The sequence below is a fragment of the Gorilla gorilla genome, chromosome 8 (genome assembly GCF_029281585.2).
Source record: "Gorilla gorilla gorilla isolate KB3781 chromosome 8, NHGRI_mGorGor1-v2.1_pri, whole genome shotgun sequence".
NCBI lineage: Eukaryota > Metazoa > Chordata > Mammalia > Primates > Hominidae > Gorilla > Gorilla gorilla.
In genome coordinates, this window is record NC_073232.2 from 135819988 (window position 1) to 135841908 (window position 21921).

Genomic DNA, 21921 nt, shown 5'->3' on the forward strand with positions numbered 1-21921 from the left:
ATAATCAATTTAGGAAAAAATAGATATCTTAACAATATCGCATCTTCTGATGTGTAATCTCAATACAGCTATGACTTCATTTAGGTCTTCTTTAACTTCATTTAGCCATGTTTTCAGTGTACAGGTCTTGCACATATTTTATCAGATTTATCTATAAATATTTTATGTTTTTGTGCTAAAGGTAAATGGTATTTTTAAGTTTCAATTCCCAATTGTCCATTGCTGGTAAATGGAAATACAATTGACTTTTGTAATTTAATCTAATATCCTGTAACCTTGCTAAAATAACTTATTAGTTAGTCCTAATAGCATTTTTTGTAGATTCCATCAGATTTTTGATGAAGACAATTATGTCATCTGAGAATAAAGACACTTTTACTTCTCTGTTTTTATTCCTGGATATCTTTTATTTCTCTTTCTTGCCTCATTACCTTGACTAGAACCTCCAATAAAATGTTAAATAGAAGTGATGAGAATGGTCACCCCTGCATTGTTTCCAGTCTTAGGGAAAAGCATTTAATCTTTCACCATTACTTATGACGTTAGCTGTAAGTTTTTATGTAGATGCTCCTTAAAATGTCAATGAAATTTCCCTCTATTCCTAATTTGCAAAGTGTTTTTACCTGGAATAGATGTTAGATTTTGTCAAATGCTTTTGCTGTATCTAGTGAAATAATCACGTCTCTTTGTTAGTTTATTAATATAGTGTACTTCATTAATTGATTTTTGAATATTAAAGCCCTAGGATAAACCTTACGTGGTCATGATACATCACTCATTCATTCATATATATATATATATATATACACACACACACACACACACATAGAGATACACACATATATATAATTGCATTTGATTTGCTCAAATTCATAAAGAATGTTTGCATCTATGTTTATGAGGAATATGCATCTGTAGTTCTCTTTCCTTGTAACATTTTTGTCTGGTTTTGATATCAAAGTAATGCTTGCCTTATAAAATGGGTTTGAAAGTCTTACTCCTTCTTCAAATTTCTGGGGTAGACAATGCAGAACTGGTATTACGTCTTCTTTACATGTTTGGTAGAATTCACCAGTGAAGCCCTCTGATCCTAAAGTTTTCTTTGTGGCAGGGTTTTTAACTAAAAATTCAAATTATTTTATATACATGGCTATTCAAGTTATCTATTTATTCTTAAGTGAAGTGTTGTAGTTTCTGTCTTGTAAGAAACTTTTCCATTTCATGTAAGTTGTTGGATTTATTGGCCTAAAGTTATTCATAATATTCTTTGTTGGCTTGTTAGCTATAACTTTGTGCTGTGTTATTTTAGTGAAATTTATAGCTTATAGTACACAACTTTAATCACATTCAACTTTCAACCAATTGTATACCACATCATGTATATTATAAAGACTTTACAGCATTATATTTTAAGAAAAGGAGAAAGAAAAGAGACCAAAAATATTTGAAGTAAAAGTGTTCAAATATTTTTAAAATGTTATGAAAACTGTGAACCCACAAATACAAGAAGCTCGATGAATCACAAGCAGAAGAAACATAAAGAAAATAAGACTTCATCATACCATATTCAAATTGCTTAAAATCAACAAAAAAGAGAAAACCCTCAAAGCAGCAGGGAAAAAAGACACAGTGTGTCCAAAAGGATCTTTCATTTGGCCTTTACGCTATTATGTCATACATTTTACTTCTAAATATTTTATAAGCCCCAGAGTACATTCCTATCATTTTTGCTTTACACAATTGACCATCTTTTAAAGATACTTAAATGATAAGAGAAAGTATGCTTGTCAATGTAGCCTCCATTTCTGGTCCTCTTCATTCCTTTGTGTAGCTCCATGTTTCTATTTAGTATTATTTTTCTTCAGCTTAAAAAGCTTTCTTGAATATTTCTTGTAGTTGGAGTCTAGTGGTAATTGATTTTTTTGGTATGTCTTCAAAAGACCTTGTTGCCTGAAATTTTGAAAAATATATTTATTGGATAAAGAATTCTAAGTTGTCATTTTTTTCTTTCAGTACTTTAAAGATGTGCTTCACTATCTTTAGCTTGTATGGTTCTCAATGAGAAATCAGCTATCACCACAGTCTCCATCCTTCTGGACACATTGTGTCTTTTTTTCTCTAGCTGCTTTTAAGGTTTTCTCTTTATTGTTGATTTTGAGCAATTTGAATATATGATGAAGTCTAATTTTCTTTATGTTTCTTCTGCATGTGATTCATTGAGCTTCTTGTATTTACGGGTTCATAGTTTTCACATTGTAAAAATATTGGATATTTTTACTTCAAATATTTTTAAGTCCCTTTCTTTCTCCTTTCCTTCAGGGATTCCAATTACATGTATATTTGGCCCCTTGACATTGTTCCACAGTTCACTGATGCTTTGTTAATTTTTTAAGTATTTTTCATCTCTTGATTTTATTTTGTCTTCTAACTTACTATTTTTTCAGAAATATCTAATCTTGCAAAGAGTTCTTTGTGTAATAAAATACTGTCTTTATTGTAAAATGAAAAAAAAAATCATGGTATAACATTTTAGGTATAGTATGACCTTAAATATGTTTAAAATGTGCCCAGAAAAAATATTAGAAGAAAATACATAAATGTAAATAGTGGACTTACCTGGTTGGTAGAATTATTAATTCTTAATACCTCCTTTATACTTTTCTGTAATTTCCAGAATTTTGAAAGTATGAATACATTACTTTTATAATTATCTATATAAAAAAGAAAGGATATAAGATGTTAACAACATTGAGATATGATTTATTGATTATCAAATTAGTAAAGATTAAAAATAAGATGAGAGTGTCCAGTATTGATGAGCCATGGAAAGTGCATTCTTGTCCAACATTTCCCCCTTAGGGGATATTTATTATAGGACCCTCTTTAAGAGACTTTGGCAATGGCCTTCTGTCACAGGTTGTCGATGTTTCAAAAGGGGATGCTTGGCCTGACACTGACCATGTGTGTGCCTATATATGTGCACTTCAGTTTATGTCAATATGGTCATAAATAGCTCTATGCTAATCAATTTATTTGCAAATTGGAACAATGCCTTTGGTGACTGAAACTATTTAAAGAAGTCCTGAAGTTAAGCCTTTTATTATGGAAATATTCTCTTGCTGTTTCCTCTGTATTAGTCAGTTATCATGCTGCTAACAAAGACACACCTGAGACTGGGTAATTTGTAAAGGAAAGACAGTTCCACATGGCTGGGGAGGCCTCACAATCATGGTGGAAGGTGAAGGAGGAGCAAAGTCACGTCTTACACGGTGTCAGGCAAAAGAGCACGTGCAGGCGAACTTCCCTTTATAAAACCATCAGATCTCATGAGACTTACTTACTATCACAAGAACAGCACGGGAAAGATCCACCTTCACGATTCCATTAACTACTACTAGGAATTATGGGAGCTGTAATTCAAGATGAGATTTGGGTGGGGACACCACCAAACCACATCATTCTCTTTCTAAACTTAAATTTTTTTTTTTGCACATTAGTATTTACATTATCTTGTTGGAGTGAGACTTGCCTGCATTTTATTTCTGATTCATTCTTTACTGATTTTAGCCTAGGCTCTGTTACTAACAGAATATGTGACTTTTGGCAAGTTAATACCTCTCTCTAGGCCTCACTCTTTGACACAGGAGATTATGTTAGTTTTCCAGGGCTGCCATACAAAACGCCACAGGCTGGATGCCGTAGAAAAGAGACATTTATTTTCTCAGAGTTCTGAGTACTAGAATTCCAAGATCAAGGTGTCAGCAGGCTTGGTTTCTCCTAAGGTCTCTCTTCTTGGCTTGCAGAAGGCCATCTTCTTTCTGTATCCTTGCATGACCTTTTCTCAGTAGGCATGCATCCCTCGTGTCTCTCCCTCTTATAAGAATATCAGTCCTAATGGGTTAGGGCCCCATCCTTATGACCTCACTTCACCTCAGTTTAATTTTCACCTCACCTTTAAAGATCCTGTCTCCAAATATAGTTATATTAGGGAGTAGGGCTTCAACATATGAATGCTGAGGGGACACAATTCAGACGATAGCAGAGAGAATTAATTAGCCCTAGGTCAGTGGTTCTTAAACTCCAGAATTCTCAGGCGGGATTCCCGGGCCCTGTCCCAAGTTTCTGATTCAGCTTTAGAATTGGGCTTTGGATTTTACATTTGTGGTGATTCCCAGATGATATTTATTCTGCTGGTCCAGAGAGCACACTTTGCAAAAACCACTTGTGCAGACCTTTAAGATAACTATAAACTGTGCAACAACAAACTTAAGACAGAGAGAACACACAATTTTAAAGGGCGCTTTTGGCAGTGCAAATGATGCAATGGTAAATTTTGCAAGTTGGGTTTTGATATGGTTTGGCTCTGTGTCCCCACCCAAATCTCATTTTGTAGCTCCCATAATTCCCATGTGTTGTGGGAGGAAACAGGTGGGAGATGATTGAATTATGGGGTGGGTCTTTCCTGTGCTGTTCTTGTGATAGTGAATGGGTCTCATGAGATCTGATGGTTTTAAAAACGGGAGCTGCCCTGTGCAAGCTCTCTCTTTTTTGCCTCCTGCCATCCACGTACGATGGGACTTGCTCCTCCTTGCTTTCTGCCATGATTGTGAGGCCTCCCCAGCCATGTGGAACTGTAAGATTAAAAAAAAAAAAACTCTTTCTTTTGTAAATTGCAGTCTCGGGTATGTCTTTATCAGCAGCATAAAAATGGACTAATATAGGTTTATTAAAAATTAACAGATTTTTAAAAAGAAGAAGGTAGAAAACAATATGTCTTGAACATCTCAGGAATAATGTAAGTAGGCAAATCTACATAAGTGTAACTCATCCTATTTCAACTCCAGGGTTTACATATTTTTCAAAGCTCCCTTAGAAACATGGCTCAGCAAGCCTAATCACAGGGAAGGTAACCACTTCTCTGCTGGTTCCTAAATGATGCTTTCATAAGCACTGTTGACAGGGCAAGAAATACTCAGTCCTGACATTGGATTAGTCTTCACAATTTATGTTGTTTGTCCAGAAATTTAACTCTTTTCACAATCAGCTTTCTCTGGACAAGGACACTATATTCTTTTAACAGGATTTTTTTTTTTTTTTTTTTTTTTTTTTTTTACCTGTATGACACAGTATGCCAGATAAAGAAACCGTTTCTTTCAGGCTTTTAATCTCCTCCGAGAGTGAAAGTAGTATTTGCTGAAATAAAAATACACCTTGGCAGAAATGCGATGCTAATCCTCTTAGTTTTAATGGTTTGGAAATGGTTGGAGTAAGAAGGTAAACATTGTAGTTGATTAATAGGAAGGAAGTCAATTGTCCATGTAGCCACTGCTATATGCCATACTGTACAATAGTGCTTTATTTTTATAAACCCCCAAACAAAGTCTCTCTCCATTTTAATGTTCTTACTTGAAAAGTGATCTACTTGCACCGTGCAACTCCTAAGTGTTTGATTCCATTACCCCCAAAAGCAGGCAGTGCACATTTCAAATCGACGTCAAACAAATCCCACTGATAACGGGTGTCATATCAATGACTTATCAGGTCTTTTTTATTGAAAATAGTCGGATATAATGAGGTGCTTCACATTTAAAAGTCTTAAATCTTTGAAAGCTCCAAGCCTAGATGGTTTTGATACTAGCTTATTAAACTTGCCCTGGAAGAGAAAGCAGGAGTGGTTGGGGGTGGGTGTGAGCGAGAGTAAGAAAAACCCGGAGGAGGGGAGATGGAAGACTGAGCAGACTGACTTAACCCCACGTTGGCCATGGTGCAAAGATCATGTTTGCTGATAGCCATTTCTACCAGCACCTCCCAGGGAGGACTCAGAAAAAGGAGGCTCAAAGTGCTTTTGAGCATCCGTATGTTGCTGCCTCCCACGAATTCTCCAGTAATTATTTTGCCAGGATCTCACAGCCTCCTTTGCATGGTGACAAGCCCTCCATTTATTAAACTTGAGCATTGGACAAAGAAGACATTTGACCTACTTTATCACTGGATTGTGAGAAGAAACTCTTCCAGGTCCAGCAAGAAGGGACTTTCACAATAGCTGACTCTGCTATGAGTACCAGGCACAAGAAGATGCCCTCCCCCTTTGTCATCTCCTATAACTCAGCTTATGCTCCTGCTAAGTCAGTACTGGCCCTCTTTGACAGCTGAGGAAAGTGAGGTTCCAAAGGGGTGAAAGCATTTGTCATGGAATAGCCTGGAGCAGTATGAGTCTCAAAGTGTAGTCCCTGACCAGCCCCAACAACATCACCTGGGAATTCAGGCTTCACCTGGACCTACTAAGTCAGAAACATAGCTGGTAGGCCCCAGAAGTCTGTGTTCAAAATCAGCAGTGATGCTGATAAACACTAAAGTTTGCAAATGGCCTGCTGCTTTAGGGCCTAAGGCCGTAAGTGTGGAAACTTCCTAAAGGGCTTTAGCAAGTAAGAAGCAGTGCTTTCAACCATGCTAGATAGCAATGAGAGGAAAAGGGAATGCAGTACATCCTCGTCTCCTTTATTTCTCAACCGTATGGTTTTAGGGGGTGACCAAGAAACTGGAAGGGGCAAAACAGGACTTTCATGTCTTCAACCATCCCATGATGTTGAGGCCGAGGGTTCCATCCTGCTGGAATAGCCTGTGATTCTGAGTTGAAGGCCATCCTGCTTTATGGGAGTAAGAAGAATGCAGAGAAGTTAGACCAGGGCTTTTCCTTGTTTCTTCTGGCCACACCATCAGTTGTCTTCCTAACAGAGAATAGCCCTCCCCTGGTGGGTTCCAGAGGAACTACTTGTTCTGAGATACATGGATCCAAAAGGGTGCCCCGGAAAGAGCTATGCCATCTGGCACACCTCTTAGTCATGTCTTTCACAATGTCTGGTGTTGCCTGGAGCAAGGTTTGGATCATAACAGCGAATCAAGCTGGAAGGGAAGGGTTCTGAGGAAGCCTGGCCCCTGAGAAGCACATGGAAACTTATACATTTCTGCTTCTTTCCTTAACTGCCAATTCTGCCTACCACTCTGAGTGGCCCACCCAGCCAGCTCTCACTTCAATCTCATTGGCTTGCTCACATGCCAATCAAGTGCTGAGCCAGCAACTCATGGGAAACCCAAACAGTATCTCACACAAACTCAAATAGAAGATTGTATTTCTTATGGTGCTCTCAGGAGGCCTTCACCAAAGGTGGAGAACAAGGACAAAAGGGCAAGAGTGCTGAACTTGGCATCCCCATTCTGCCCTATCTCAGCCTGTGACCTTGGGCAAGTTACAACCCCCTATTTTCCCATAATTGAAGCCTATAGCCTCTGTGCTTCCCTCCTCCAACCAGCACTGAGATGAGGATGTTGGAAGGATGTAGAAAGGTATTAGGTATTAGAGCAACAATATACAGATGCACCGAGATTGGCCTTGAACCTCCAACAGGGAACTCCAGCTCAGCAAGGTGTTTCGCCAGCAGAAACAGCCTGTCCCTGTGCTTTGAGCAGAGCAGTGATAAGACCACAGAGTCAGGCATAACTCAAAGTGGGGTGACCAATTCATCTCCGTTTTCCTGGAACTTAACTATTTTTAACCCTGTAAGTCCAAGACAAACCAGGACTGTTGGTCACCCTAGCTCAAGGCCAACTTCATCCTTCATTTGTCATATAACTTAACTCTCAGAGACTTGATTCTATATAGTCTGTAAAGTGGAGGTAATAATAATAATACTCATAGGCACTTTTCACACTGTAGTCATTCCATCCTGAAAGCCTAAAGTCTCCCCTCCCCTGGCCTTCTCAGGCTCCCTGATCCTGGGCTGGTCTTGACAGGATACTGAGCATGACTTATGGCAATGACCTGCTTCCTCTCTGTGTGCTGGGAGCTCCTTGAGGGCAGGCCCATGTTTTAATCAGCTTTGTTTCTTCAGTCCTTCCCTTGCGCAGTGTCTGCACCATGGGAAGTGCTTAGTAATGCTCGTTAAAATGTCAGTTACTGACCTCTCCCATCAGGAAGGCAGATCCTGCAAACTGTAACCTGGGAAGTTCACTTCGAGTTTCAAAGAGCTAACCACATCAGCTAGCACAGAATGGGTGTCAGAGTCTGCAAATGCATTTAGCACATCTTTGATTTCTGTCCTTTCATCCTCCCAACCCCCTTGGGAGATAGGCAAAGGCGTTATTATTTCCTTTATCATACACACAAGGAACCTGAGGCTTAGAGATGGTAGATGACTTGCCCAAGGTCACACAGCTAGAAACCAGAGGGTGTCTTTGCCACACATAAACTACAGTGACCCACTCCAGGGCCACCAAAGCACTTTTTTGGGGGGCGGTGGCTACAGATGCTTGGAAAAGTCTTCTGGTGTCCAATTGCCTCCCAGGCTCATCTTCAGTAAAAACATGGCCTCTGATTGCCTCGGCCCCTTCCTAATCTGCAGATCCAGGGAGACCCAAGGCACAGGACAGAAACAGCCACATCAAGGCCCCTGTCCCAGGATTCCACAGTGAATCTTCCTAGTGCTAGGAGACCATTTTCACAACCTAATCAATGATCCCGTTATTGACTTGGTGTTCCCAGAGGACAGGTTTAAAACTTTATCGAGCACTGTATGTGGGGGCAATTATAGGGATAATGGAAAATCATCGACAAATGGAGCCTTCTGCATTTGCAAATTAACATCTGCTCCAAGTAAGAGAAAAGTCCTGTTTTAGTTTCAGAATTTGTGAAAATGGAAATGGCCATAAGACAAAGTGTGCGATTTCTGGTGGGTACCATCCCGCTCCAACCCGGGTCTCCTGCACTGGCTCTGTCATTAGCATGTAAATGATGTGGCTCCCTGTGACCGTGACAACCCCCATATAATGTGCTCACTGGGAGTGCCTGCTGCATTGTCTACAACAACTGCTCTTGTGATTCCCAGGGTCCTAAAACAACTGGCACCCAAAGTCTCCCTTTGTTTGTAGTGGGCAACCCTAGGAGTGCACCTGGCCTTGGGCCCTGGAGGCGGGTTGGCTCTGGCAGCTGCCAGGCATTCCTCACACAGGCAGGCACACCCAGGAGGCACTGGGCAGAACACTGATCCTGAGCCAGGGGACCAGGTTCCTGTCTCGGATCCACTAGTCTTGTGGTCCGGGCAAGTTGTGTCAGCTCCTAAGCCTTGCTGTCCTCATCTGTAGAATGGGACTACTATTCTTTCTGTATTAGAGGATCCCTGTAAGGGTTAGATGAGGTAGCCCTTTGAGCCTTCAAAGAACCTATAAGCCTCATATTACAGATTCGTGTGTCCAGCTCTCGGCCTCCTGTGTGGCAGGCATCATCCTAGCACTAGGGAACAAGAGAAATCCCCTGCCATAGTTAAAAATCGTTCAAACAATCGACTACAGATGTATCATTTATGAAAGTGAAACACTGTGACTGAAGCTAAGCTAGATGGGGTTCAAGGTGATGACAGGGCTGGGGTTAGACAAGACTTGTCCCAATAGTGATGTTTGAGTAGAGACCGGAAGGATGTACAAGAGTGAGCCACGCCATGTTCTGAGGGGAGAGCATGCCAGGCAGGGATGGGGAGGATCAGCCGGGCAAAGGCCATGCAGAGGGAAGGAATGAGCTTGGCAGTTTCAGGGAGCAGCAAGGAGCCCTGACCTGCAGCCAGGTGAGCAAGGGAGGGGGAGCAGAGGAGGAGGAGAGTGACAGGGCCGTTGTACAGGCCATCAGAAGGAATGGGAATGTTATTCTAAGTGCCTTGACATTGGGAGGTCACTGGGAGGTTTTGACCACAAAGGTGGCGTGAGCTGACTTGGCTTCCTAAAAGTCATTCTGGCTGCTGGGTGGAGAGTTAATCCAGGGACAAGGGCAGAAACAGAGTTCAGGAAGGAGCGCAAGTCTACAAAACACACTGCCCTGTTTCCCGAGAAGACAGAAACGTTCTCAGGAGGTCCCTAGGTTTCCATGGCTTCTTCTTGCCTCCCCTTGGGTTGGCAATGGTAACATTGACCGTTTCACAGCTGCCTTATCTGTGCCCAGAGCTGTGTGCCCATTCTGTCCTCAAGGTACCCCACTTCCTGTAGGAGGTAGGTGATCTCATACTCCCATTTCCATGACTGACTCAGCCATGTCACACAGCTGGTGAATGGTGGCTGAGCCCACATCCAATGGCTGTCTGGCCCCAAAGCCACTCTGCTCTCTTGACTCTCAGATTTTTTTTTTTTTTTTTTTTTTTGAGATGGAGTCTCGCTCTGTCGCCCAGGCTGGAGTGCGGTGGCGCGATCTCGGCTCACTGCAAGCTCCGCCTCCTGGGTTCACGCCATTCTCTGGCCTCAGCCTCCAGAGTAGCTGGGACTACAGGCGCCCGCCACCATGCCCAGCTATTTTTTTTTTTTTTTTTTTTTTTGCATTTTTAGAGAGACGGGGTTTCACTGTGTTAGCCAGGATGGTCTCGATCTCCTGACCTCATGATCCGCCCGCCTCAGCCTCCCAAAGTGCTGGGATTACAGGTGTGAGCCACTGCGCCCGGCTGACTCTCAGATTTTTAAAAAGCCCCTACACTGCATGTGCCTTCGCCCCATGGCAAGGCAAATCTGCAGCCACAGCTGCATGTCCCCTTCACAGTGTGGTCCTCTCTTGAAGATGCCCCACATTTGCCACCATGTTTGTCCCTTGAAGCCCTCCAGGATCTACAGGTGACCAAGAGCCTGCTGTCTGGTTATGGAAGGTCTCGGCTTTGGTTGTGTCAATGAATGAAGACCAGGACAGTCACAGTTGTATGAGGAGGCTGGGGGCATCCCTTACAGTCCCTTTGAGGGAGGTGCAGTCCTTGTAGATGGATGACCATAGAGAACCAGCTTCTCTGCTGAACCAGGTAAGTGCTGTAGATGAGGCCACCAGGCTGTTGGCTACCTTGAAGGGCACTGCAGGGAGGGAGTGCTTCTGTCAGTGTGTGGAGGCAGAGATAAGGCTCGGACAGTGGCAGGACTTCAGGGATATTTGTTGTGACTGTGTCACACAGCCAGAGCCACCTCCCCCAACCTTGGAGGCTGCTGACTCTGCCCCACCCTTCACTACACACCCAGCAGAATAGAGCGGTCACTGGCCAAAGGGTCAGGGGCTTCGAGGAAACTTAGCCTCTGTGGCCAACACCTGGCTCTCTGGATCAGCCATGGCTTAGCTCCTGTCCCAAAAAACACTCTGTATCTCTGAAAAGTGCTATAGGCCTGGCCCCTCAAGGCCCGGAAGCCCCAGGAAAGGCCTCCATGGGTGGAGCAGGGGCTGGTGTCAAGCAGGCGCTCTGCATAGGCACAGATCTCTGCATGATTGATGCTGGAAAGGCCAAGCTTTCACAGGATACCCTCGATTTTACTCAGGCCCACAAAGCCCTTGGGGTTGTGCCTCGATTTTACTCTCGATTTTACTCAGGCCCACAAAGCCAGTGGGGCTGGCTGCCTCAGCGGCCGCAGTTCCTCACCGATTTCAGTGCCCACGCTTACTGCTCTGTGACAGAAGTTTCCCACATTGAAGAGGTGGAGCCTGTTTCCTACCTGAGAATCTGGACTGGCCTCAGGACTTGCTTTGACCAATAGCCAGTGGCGGGTGTGAGGGTGTACTAGTTCTGAGCCTAGCTCTCAAGAGGATGTTCATAGTCTGCCTGCTCTCTCTTGCACCGCTGGTGTGCTACAGTAGCCTTCGATGAGACCAGCCTACACCAGCCAACAGCCAAACACCCTTGGATTCACAACCAAACTCATCCAAAATCAGTTGAGTCCAGAGGAGATCTCCCAACCCTCAGCCTTGACTCATGGCTATAAATAATAAATGATTATCATTTTAAGCCACTGGATTTTGGGATTGGCTGTTATGCAGCAATAGCTAACTGATGCACCTGTGAACTTACCCACCCACTTCCAACACTTAATAATGGTTTGAGGGATGACAAATGCTGGGGTTTGCTACTGACAACATTCATATTCATCATGATCATAATCATCTTATTAACACCATATATTGGGCATCATCAGCTTCCCGCAGCCCCGTGCTAGAGACTTTACATATAGCATATGCTTGGACCTTCCCAACCACACTGGGAGGCAGGTATTATTCCTCCACATTTGACAGGTGATGAAACTGAGATGCAGAGAAGTTAACTAATTTGCCTGAGGTCACACGGACAATGAGTAGCAGTCACAGAATTCAGACCGTTCCTGTCTGCCTCATGCAAATGAAATATTCTCACGAAAAATACATTCAGAGAGCACTGTGCAGCCCCAGCTCCCTCCCCCCAGGTCCCAAGCTTCCTCCTGACTTTGAATCTTGGGAATCTAACTGGGGACCAGAGGGCAGTGCATGCAATGGCCTCAGTGCCATCAAAACCAGCATCTTTTACTTTAAACAGCCGAGGCAGGAGAATCGCTTGAACCCGGGAGGTGGTGGTTCCAGTGAGCTGAGATTGCGCCACTGCTCTCCAGCCTGGGTGACAGAGAGAGACTCCGTCTCAAAATAATAAATAAATACTTAGCTTCTGATCAGAAGAGCTGCCCAACTTGATCTCCGGAGAGCTCACATGAACTGACTTCTTTCCCAGGGAGCCGTCCTGATTCAAAATCCAGGCATAAGCCAGGAGTGGTCCCCCTTGAGTGACTCAGAGTTTCAGAGAGAGGCTGTGCATAGGTCTGGTTAACCTAATGTGCACAATAAAAATTTTTATTAAAAAGAAACGAAGAAGCTGAGGAGATGGCAATTGGCCATGGAAGGGCATTATTTTTTATTGGAATCAGGATTCTTTGATTTAAAAAATACATAAACCCTCAATTTTCTTTCTCTCACTTGGCTTAGCAGCCTGTGAAAAGTTTCCAAAGGCAATTTCAATATTGGCGGAGAGAACATCTCTGGACTTGCTTGCTTTTCCTGAACTGTCTGTTCTGAGAATTCAAGTCACAGCCACCCAGACTCCCAGCATGTGTGCCCTCTCGCCAGGGCCCCGGGGCCGTATCCTTAAACTTGAGGCCAAATATCCATCCCAACACTTGCCTCTGTGTTCTCATCCACATGCTCTTAAGGTTTTGCCAAGACAGACTGGATTTTATTTTAACAAATAGGTTTCTAGAGGTTTCGATTGAGAGGTAAAATTCCTGTGCTTTGTGAAGAGGCAACAAGCTCATGGATGTGATGATTGCTCTGCATAACTGAGGATTCTGGTTATCCGAGAGCCTCTATGAACTCAAGGGGAATGATCCTTAGATCAGAGCTCACTGCTTGTCAGGTAGCTTTTAATAAGTTGCGTGCTGTGCGCATTTTCTGGGTCATCTCATTTAATTTTCACAACAGCCCTTTGAGGCAGGTTTTTTATAATTTCTATTTCACAGAGGCGGAAATGGAGACCCAGTAATGTTGAGTAACTTAAATTCAACCAGAAAACATTTATTGAATATCTACGTGTGTCAGGCACTGTCTTGGGCACAGGGGATACCACAGGATTGAAACTGACAAGGCAAAACTGCCCATGATCACAGAGCTGGGGGAGGCAGCCTCAGGATGAAAGTGTATGGGACTCCCAGGTATGAGCTCTGACCTGTTGTACTGCATCCCTGCTCAAGGCCACATCAAGGATTTTGAATAAAATAAACAACGGCACCCGGGGCACTTTTAGAACTGGCAAAGTGCACCTGGAGTTAAGCACCCACCTTTTGCACCTTCTCAGTTGTTTTGAATAAGATTCCAATTCATAAAAATGCATCTGACATTTGTTGAGCCCCGACCGTGGGCCAGGTGGACTTTGCTGCCTTCTCATGGTGGATTATTTTGGCAGTTCCTCAAGACAGATGCACCTTTTGCACATGAGGAAATTGGACTTGGAGAAGTGACCTGATTTGCCCAGGGATGCTCAGTGGGCAGGTGGAATGGGGGCTTGGACCAGAACCAAGCACACTGGCTGCCTTCTGTGGGTTGTGCCCTGCTCCTGCCAACCTGGGTCTTGAATCTGCTTGGAAGTACAGTTGGCAGTAACTCACCCAGGGGTGTAATCCTCTCTCCCACATAAGACATCTGGCTGGGGGAGAAGGAGGGTGATCACTCTGCTCCGTCATCGCATTCCATCATTTACCGCTTCAAACTGTCCTGTTTAAACCTCTTCTCTTCCTACCCAGAGATGGACCTCCACATTTACTTCAAGGGCTGATGAGCAAACCACTGTCTCCAGCTGCCTCCTGCGCAGGTGCCCCAGGGGCTTGCACTGTCCCCATGCACTCACTACATACTCACGGGGAGACACTCCTGGGGCACCTAGCACCTGCCCAGTGCAGTGCCTGTCCAGGGCTGGGGTCAGGGACCGAGAGACCTTTGCAGAATAGTGCCTGGTTTGAGTTGTCCCCAGGTACAGAGGGAGGTCAGGAGACAGGAGAATGGCAGGAGGGAGGCTGGCGAGGAGCCAGGGCCTGGTCCAGGGCTGGTGCCGACCTCAGAGTGTGAACCGCATGCTGTGGGCCTTTGGAGGCTTAGAAGCCATGGGGGAAGTGACCCAGGCCTCTGCTGATTCCAGGTTCCCAAAGACACAGCTGACAAGCCTCACCCTGGAAGGGGCTTCTTTGAGGGTTGAGAAGAACAAAGCGGGAGGAACTGTTTTGTCTTCGTGGCTGAAACGATTTGCAGCCCCAAAGGAGCAGCAATGCACAGCTCATCCGAGAAAGCATAAACCGCTGAGAACATTCTCCCCTTCCGAGGGTCCTTTGAGAATGAACAAGCCCCAGTGTACCGGAAACACAGTGCGGACCCCTGGATGCCACCTTGTAAACAGGGCCGGGGGCATGTCCAGCTCTGCTCTACAACAATCGCCCTGTGTTGTGGGGGAGTGTGGACAGACCCCATGCTCCCATTCACTGGAAGGCAAGCGAGTTAAGTTTCCTGGACTTCTTCTGAGCACCATTATCTGGGGGTAGCGGGCGTAGCCTCCAGAGCCTTGGCCTGTGCAGGTGTTTGCCCCGCACTTGACACTCCCCAACAGGGCGACGTCTCAGGTTTCCGAGGCGGAACTCCATTCCTGCAGCCCCACCAGGCTCGCCGAAAGCCTGGGCACCAACATGCCTCGGGGAGGGCTGAGCCCCAGGCCCGGGCAGGGGTGCCTAGCAGACCCTGGCATGTATGTCCTCCTGGCTCACCTGGGGCACCCTGCCTTCCTGTTAGTGTTGTTCTGTCCAGCTCTGTGACCGCCCCACTCTCAACAACGAGGCAGCCTGTGGTCCTCACTGGCCAAATGGACTCTCCTCTGGGAGTTTGAATCTGTAGCAGCCACCCAGAGAAGAGGGTGGGTGGACTCCCAGGAGCTCCCAGCCCTCTGAAGCCCATTTTCATTATGGACTATCCAGTATCCTCCCAACATTTGCCTTAAGTTTCCACCAAAAATCTTAAATGGAACAGAAGATTTGGGGCAATGACATTCACCAGGGTGTCTCTCAGACACACGCTGATGGGACCATGGAGGGCCTCATGGAGGCGGGGTCTTTTCCTCTGGGCTCTGACAGATAAAGGCATTGAGAGGTGAAGTAGGGAGGGGTAACGCTGCTGCCAGGTGGGAAGATGGGGCCCCAGCAGTTGCTGGCTCCTCCGTGCAGCCCCCTGACCTCCTGCCAGAAGGGGGGCAAGGGGGGAGCCCTCCTGAGCCAGGGGCCATGCTTGGTGTGTCTCCTTTGACCGAAGTCACAGGACTGTTCCACCCAGAACAGCAGGGATGGGGGAGCCTGGGCACCAGCATGTCTTCGGAGGGCTGAGCCCCAGGCCAGGGCAGGGGTGCCCCATGTCACCATCCCTCAACCCAGCATGGCAGACTGTGACCATTTGCCTCAGTTTCTCTAATGCCATCTGCTCTTCACCTGAGTCAAGGGGATAAACAATTTAGAAAAACAAAGCCCCCGAAAAATGCAATCTCAGCATTAGGCATGGTGTTATAATAGAGACAGCATACAAGAGACTGAATTCTAGAAGCTGCAATCAACAGGCCGACTCCCTCCCCGGGGGCATCAGGGGCTGCCAGGTGTATCTTGGGCCCACTTACGCATGGGCATTTCAGAGGTCACAGGAGGTGAAAAAGCAGGCTTGGCTTCAGGTTTAAGGACCAAGAGAGACTCACCATGCTGTTGCCCCAAATGGTCACTTTCAAACCCACCAGTGTCCTCCAAAAGAGCTGCTTATATTTTTAAACACCAGGGTCAAATGTTTTAACAATAAATTCTTGTCCCACGGTGAATAATTCGCTTTAGTTTCTGTGGGATTAGTAGTCATGGAAAGCTAGAGCTTTCCTTGCCTGTACTAACTGTCACTTCTGATGCACTAAGGACAGGATTAGGTACAGCCAGATGACATTTATATACAACAATTTTTCTGCTAATAAAATACCCTACAGATTCTTATGCAGCCCCAGCTTCACATGTCAGAGACTGAAAATAGCTCTAATCCTGACTCTCCCTCCACCCCCAGAATGAGAAGAGCATCTTTTTAACCCCCATTTAACAGTAGAGGAAGCCGAGGTTCAGAGATGGCAGCAGGGAGCTCCCCGACTCCCATGGCCAGCCGAACAGGGACTGAAACCCAGGTCTACCCTCGGGGAGGTGACAGGCACCCTCCCACCCTCCTCCCTCTTTCCTTTGAAGGTTCAGTTCCAGATCTTGCCCTGGGTTGAAGCAAGAGATAGTTAAAAAACAACAACAACAACAAAAAAGAGTAATATGAGACCTCACCATTCCCAGAACACACTTAGCTTACATTTTCAGGTGTTGGAAGCCCCGGAGCCTCACAGCGGACCACGCCCGCTGCCAGGAGCTGCAGCGATTCCCCTTTTGTGGTCAGGGAGGCCGTGGAGCCCTGGGTGACCCTGTGACTTCCCAGGCTGCAGGTGGGATTGAGCCAGGCACTGCGCACGCAGCACTTTGAGCCGCTGGCCCAGGCCAGGCTCCAGAGATGGGAGCTCCGCGGGTTCACAGTCGTCTGTGACAGCAGAGCTGAGGGGAGGACGCAGACCCTGGCCTGACCTTGGGCTACCTCTCAGGGTTAGGCCACTGCCTCTGCTGCAGACCCAGGCGGCGCCCAAAGCCTGGGCGTCCCTCCGCTGCAGTGAAAGGGAAAAGAAAACGGGGCTGCGGTAATGCCTGGAGCCAAAATCTCAGGGAGAAGCCCAGCTCCCGACACCTACCCTCTTAAAGTCCAGTTGGATTGAATGAGGCTAAAGGAAGTAACAGGAACCCCGGCCTGGAGGAAGGAACACGTGCTATGGGCCTCAGAGGGTGGCAGAGGAGGTCTGCAGGGGCGAGAATCTCGGACAGAGCCGAGGCACAGGTGAGCGGTGCCCGGCACAGCAGCCTGGTAGATGGGATTGGGGCGGACAGCGGGGGAGAGCGGAGAGGGGTCCGCCTGGGTTCACACCCCAACACCCACCAGGAGCCCCGGGAACCAGTCAGGCCCCCAGCCCAATCCCAGTTTCCCCAGGCCACTGCTGGAACAAAAAGCCTCACTGCAGACAATGGGCCCTTTCTGCAGATGCCCGCTCGGGGCTAGGCACAATCGCTGATTCATAAGCCAGGCAAGGCCCCACAATACCCAGGCTGTGTCCAAGAAGGACACCGACGGGAACTCGGAGAGGCCAGTGTCTTTGGTGGGGAAAGGCTGCCCCCTGGTGGTCTACAGGGGCAGTGCGCATGACCAGGGCTCCCAGACTTCAGGCAAGGATGATGGAGGAGAGACACGGCTTAGAAGTCATCCCACCATATGGACGGGGAAACTGAGTCCCAGAGACATGCAGAGACTTGGCTCGGACTGTTTTCTTCAATGTGAGATAGGATTTGAAGGGGGAAAGTGAAGGAGTTATTTCGCCTGATGTGTTAAGTGCGGAGTGAGGTAGGTGGGATTTAGAGGGGAAAGCGAAGAAGGAGTTATTTCACTCAAAGTGCGGAGTGACGAAGATGAAGGAACACGAGGTAGCCGGGCAGTGGGTGCTGAGTTGGCTGACACTGGCTTCCTTCCAGAGCGCAGGGACGCATCCTTCCGAACCTCGCATTCAGTGACGTCACCTTGGTGATTTGAAGTCGGCCATGGTGGAAGTATTTACACCATGGACATCAGCAAATGCAACCAAGACCTCCCGCTACCCTGGAGAGCTGGGTTTAAGACATTTGCCAGCACACCACTGCCCAGGGACCAGTCTCAGCTCCAGAGCTGTGGGTTATTGGTAAAGGATGTGATTTCATTGAGCCTCAGTTTCTGTATCTGTAAAGCAGGAATCTATCACTTATGAAATATCCTGTGCAGGCACAATCTTAGGTGTGGAGGATACAATACAACGTAAGTAAGATAAAAGTATCCACCTGTGTGGAGCTTGTATTTTGGTGGGGAGACAAAATAAACAAGGGAACTATAACGCTATGTCATGTCATAATACATGCAATGATGACAAAGCCAGGTGAAAAGGCGATGATGGTCATTAAGTTCAAGATGGGGAGGGGTTGGGGTGAGGGCTGGCCTGTCTGAGGAGGGGCATTTGCAGTGCTGGAGCAAGCCATGGAGGACAGGAATTGCTCCAGTCAGAGGAACAGCAAGGACAAGGGGCCCAAGACGGCATGTGCTAGCGGCTCCATGCATAGAAAAAGCCAGCCATCCCCAGCACTGTAACTGAGTGGCCAGTGGTGGGAGGTGAGGTCACAGATGCGGAGGGGGCATACATGGGGTGAGCGTTTCAGTCTCAAAGTATGGACGGCCCCAGGGGCTTTTGCAGAACAAAGTGATAAGATCTGATTTGCCACTTAAAATAATCCTTCTGAGTTCCTGGGGGGTAAAAGACTGGAGAGGAGGGTGTGTGAGGTGGGGCCAGGAGCCCAGGGAGCTAGGTCGGGGCCCCTCTGCTAAGTGAACAGGGGAGAACAGTGCCTTGTGGTTTCCTGGCATTTAAAGTGGAGGCTTTAAGGCACATGGGTGCCTCACATCTTCAGGCATTCCAGACGCCGCTTCCTCCCGCTCCTGATTGTACAATAACCTTTACCCTCTGTGGGGTATCATTCTGTGTGCATTCATCCTCATCTGGGTCATGTCTCCCACTTACTTGGTGACGACCTGGGGCTTAGAGATACTGTGGAGCCTGCTCAGGGGACACAGCCAGTGAGCAGACACTCAGTCTCTCAGGTTCCAGGCCAGCGGGGTGTGGTCTTGGAGGGTCTGGCTGGTCACAGTCCCTAATCAGCACCCAGCTCTGGGCTTCCTTTCCACACCTCCCATGCCTCTCTCCATGCAGCTCTTTCCCCAGCTACTGAGACCTTCTGGGCCCTTTCCCTCATCACCGCTCCCTGCCTAGGACCCTTCCAACTTCCTCAATTTCCAACAGGAGTGAACAATCAGGAGGCTTCCTCCTGGGGGATGCCTTTACCTGGATGGGCCTGCCTCAGGCTGCTTTACCTGAATCCATTAACTCCTGAACCATAAACCACAAATTCCTCGGGGCAGGAGTCATGTTCATCTCTGTGAACTTGAGGATCTGGCCCTGAGTAGCGGCTTGCACATGTTGTTAGCAATAATGACAGCTGGGTTTATGATGCAGGTACTGTGTCACGCAAGGTGCTGAGTGCTTTACCTGTGGTGTCTTATTTGACCTTCACAAGCACCCTGAGAGGAAGTTAAGGATATTATCCTTTTCAGCACTGGGTACATTGTTTGTTGGGGACAATGCAAGATAAAAATGTGGAGCCCCTTGTTAAAGATTGTTAAGAATTATTAACAAATTATTTAAAATTTATTAAGAATTTCAACAGCAGAGTATTCAAGCAAGCATGGGTCCATCTAAGTATGACTGTGCAGGTTGAATGCCTATGAAGTAAACTCTGTCCCCATTTTAAGATGAAGAAACTGAGGCTCAAGGAGGTTAAGTAATGTCCCTGGGGGTCATGCAACCAGGAAACAGCAAAGTTGAGATCTGTGTTCTTTATTACAATCTTTGTAATAGTTAATTTTATGCATCAACTTGACTGGATCACAGTGTGCCCAGATATTTGATCAAACATTATTCTGAGTGTTTCCGTGACAATGTTTTTGGATACAATCAACATTTATTTAATTGGTTGAAGACCTGAATAGAACAAAAAGTTCAATTCTCTCGAGTAAGAGAATTCCTCCTGTCTGACTACTTCAGAATTGGGATATTGGCTTTTTCCTGCCTCGACACTACAACTACACCATCGGCTCTCCTGGTTCTCAAGCCTTCAGACATGGACAGGAACCACACTATTGGCTCTCCTCGGTCTTCAGCTTGCCAACTCAATGCAGATCTTTGCATTTGTCAGCCTTATAACCATGTGAGCTAATTCCCCAAAATAAATGTCCTCATTTAAATGTATTTCCTATTGCCGTTTCTCTAGAGAACTCTAATACAACCCCATACAAAAGTACACCACACTAGAAGAATTGGGTTAAATCGAATTACAAAATAAAGAAGAAGATTAAACTCATATGCTCATAATTTGGGACTTTCATGTTTGTAATTATCTGCTGAATTCCCTCAATGGCCCGTCTCATAGAAGAGCAGAACTCCATGGCTCCTAAGACTCTATGTGCCCCTCAGTCTGTTGCCACCAGGCCTCCTCTCTTGCAACTCTCATGCTCATTGACACATTCCAGCCATGCTGGCCTCCTTGATACTCCTCAACAGGCCAGGCAGGTCCTGCCTCAGGGCCTTTGCATGTGCTGTGCCTCTGCTTGGACTGCTCTTCTCCCACATCTCCATATGGCTGCCTCCCTCCCTCCCATCTTTACTAAGCTGCTGCCTTCCTGGGGAGCTCATTCTGGCCTCTCCATCTCATATGCTCCACCCCTGCACCAGGCTCCCCATCCCCCCTGCTGCCTAGCTCTTATCACCACCTGAGAGGACAGATTTCACTTCTTTTTCTTGTTATTTGTAAGCTCTATCTCCAAGACCTAGAACAGCGGTAAACATGGGAAGTAATTATTTGTGCATAATTAAACAGTTGAGGAAGGGACCTTGGCCCAAACTGATGATGCTGTTTCGAGTGTGCACCCTTCTGCTGGCCCATATCTGCTGGCCCAGCCTGGAGACCAGGAAGCTGCCCAAGGTGATTGAGTCACTCGAACAGCTGCCCCTGCCAGGGAAGGAATGTGCCAGATTCCACTCCCCCAGCCTCCTCCAGGGCCCCAGTACTGGAAGGCAAGGCTGCCTCCAGGTCCTGGTAATCATAGACTCCTGAGAACTAAAGACCAGCCTGGCTCTGGGAAGACTCTTAGACCCCTACACACCTGGGGATGTTCTAAGGTCTTTCTAGCTACAAAAGAGTCCGTCTCCTATGTCCTATGAAAGACCCTCCCCAAGGGCTGTAGGACTTTGAGGGTGGGTTTTTAGCTTCCTGGTCTAGCGCTGCCCATGCCAAGGGACCTTGATCTTGTTCTCCAAGAAACACTGGACCAGTCCTTTTCAGTAGGCCCAGGTATTCGCTCCTCTGTGTCTGGGAGACCTGGGCCTCGCCCCTTGGACCCAAAATGGCAAGAAGAGGCAGCTCTGCAGTGCCTTTGATGTTGCAATGTCATCTTACCGGCAGTCCCTGTAGACATGCAGTATTGGCCTGCACCATCAACTCCTGCCTGCCAAAGGGCATGTGGTTTGGGACTGGTTTGCAGGCACTGAGCCTATGATGGGACGCTGGGCTCGGTCTCCTTGTTGGGTCTGTTTTCCCAGACCACACTCCAAGTTTCCGAGTCCCCCTACTCATTCTGTCTGTCCTGCCCTTCCTGGCTCTGTGGTTGCTGGAGAGGAGAGGGCACACCTCAGAATGCCAGCACCAGAGAGGCCTGCAGGGTCTCCCAGCCCACAGGAATCCCAGGCCCCAAGAAGCAAAGTGACCAGCCAGAAGCCCCAGGGCCAGCGCTGGGCAGGCTGGACCCCTGAGTGACTGGGTCATAACACTCCTCTGCTCTCCGTACCTTCTACTGTC

General features: G+C 46.7%; 2 long non-coding RNA genes across 4 annotated transcripts in view; one reads left to right on the forward strand and one right to left on the reverse strand.

Annotated features, from left to right (window-relative positions):
* The window catches only part of LOC129524906 (uncharacterized), a 167820-nt gene that overhangs the window by 140639 nt on the left and 5260 nt on the right, over window positions 1-21921 (forward strand). For all 3 annotated transcript variants that reach the window (XR_010135301.1, XR_010135302.1, XR_010135303.1), the window contains 2 exons: window positions 10625-18625; window positions 20112-20274. This is a non-coding gene — a long non-coding RNA (uncharacterized lncRNA). The remainder of the gene's footprint in view (window positions 1-10624; window positions 18626-20111; window positions 20275-21921) is intronic.
* On the reverse strand, window positions 1625-17181 carry LOC109028434 (uncharacterized). Its single transcript, XR_002007477.4, has 4 exons — window positions 17133-17181; window positions 16706-17048; window positions 2617-2711; window positions 1625-1950 (listed from the first exon to the last, which is right to left on the reverse strand). It is a non-coding gene; the product is annotated as an uncharacterized lncRNA (long non-coding RNA).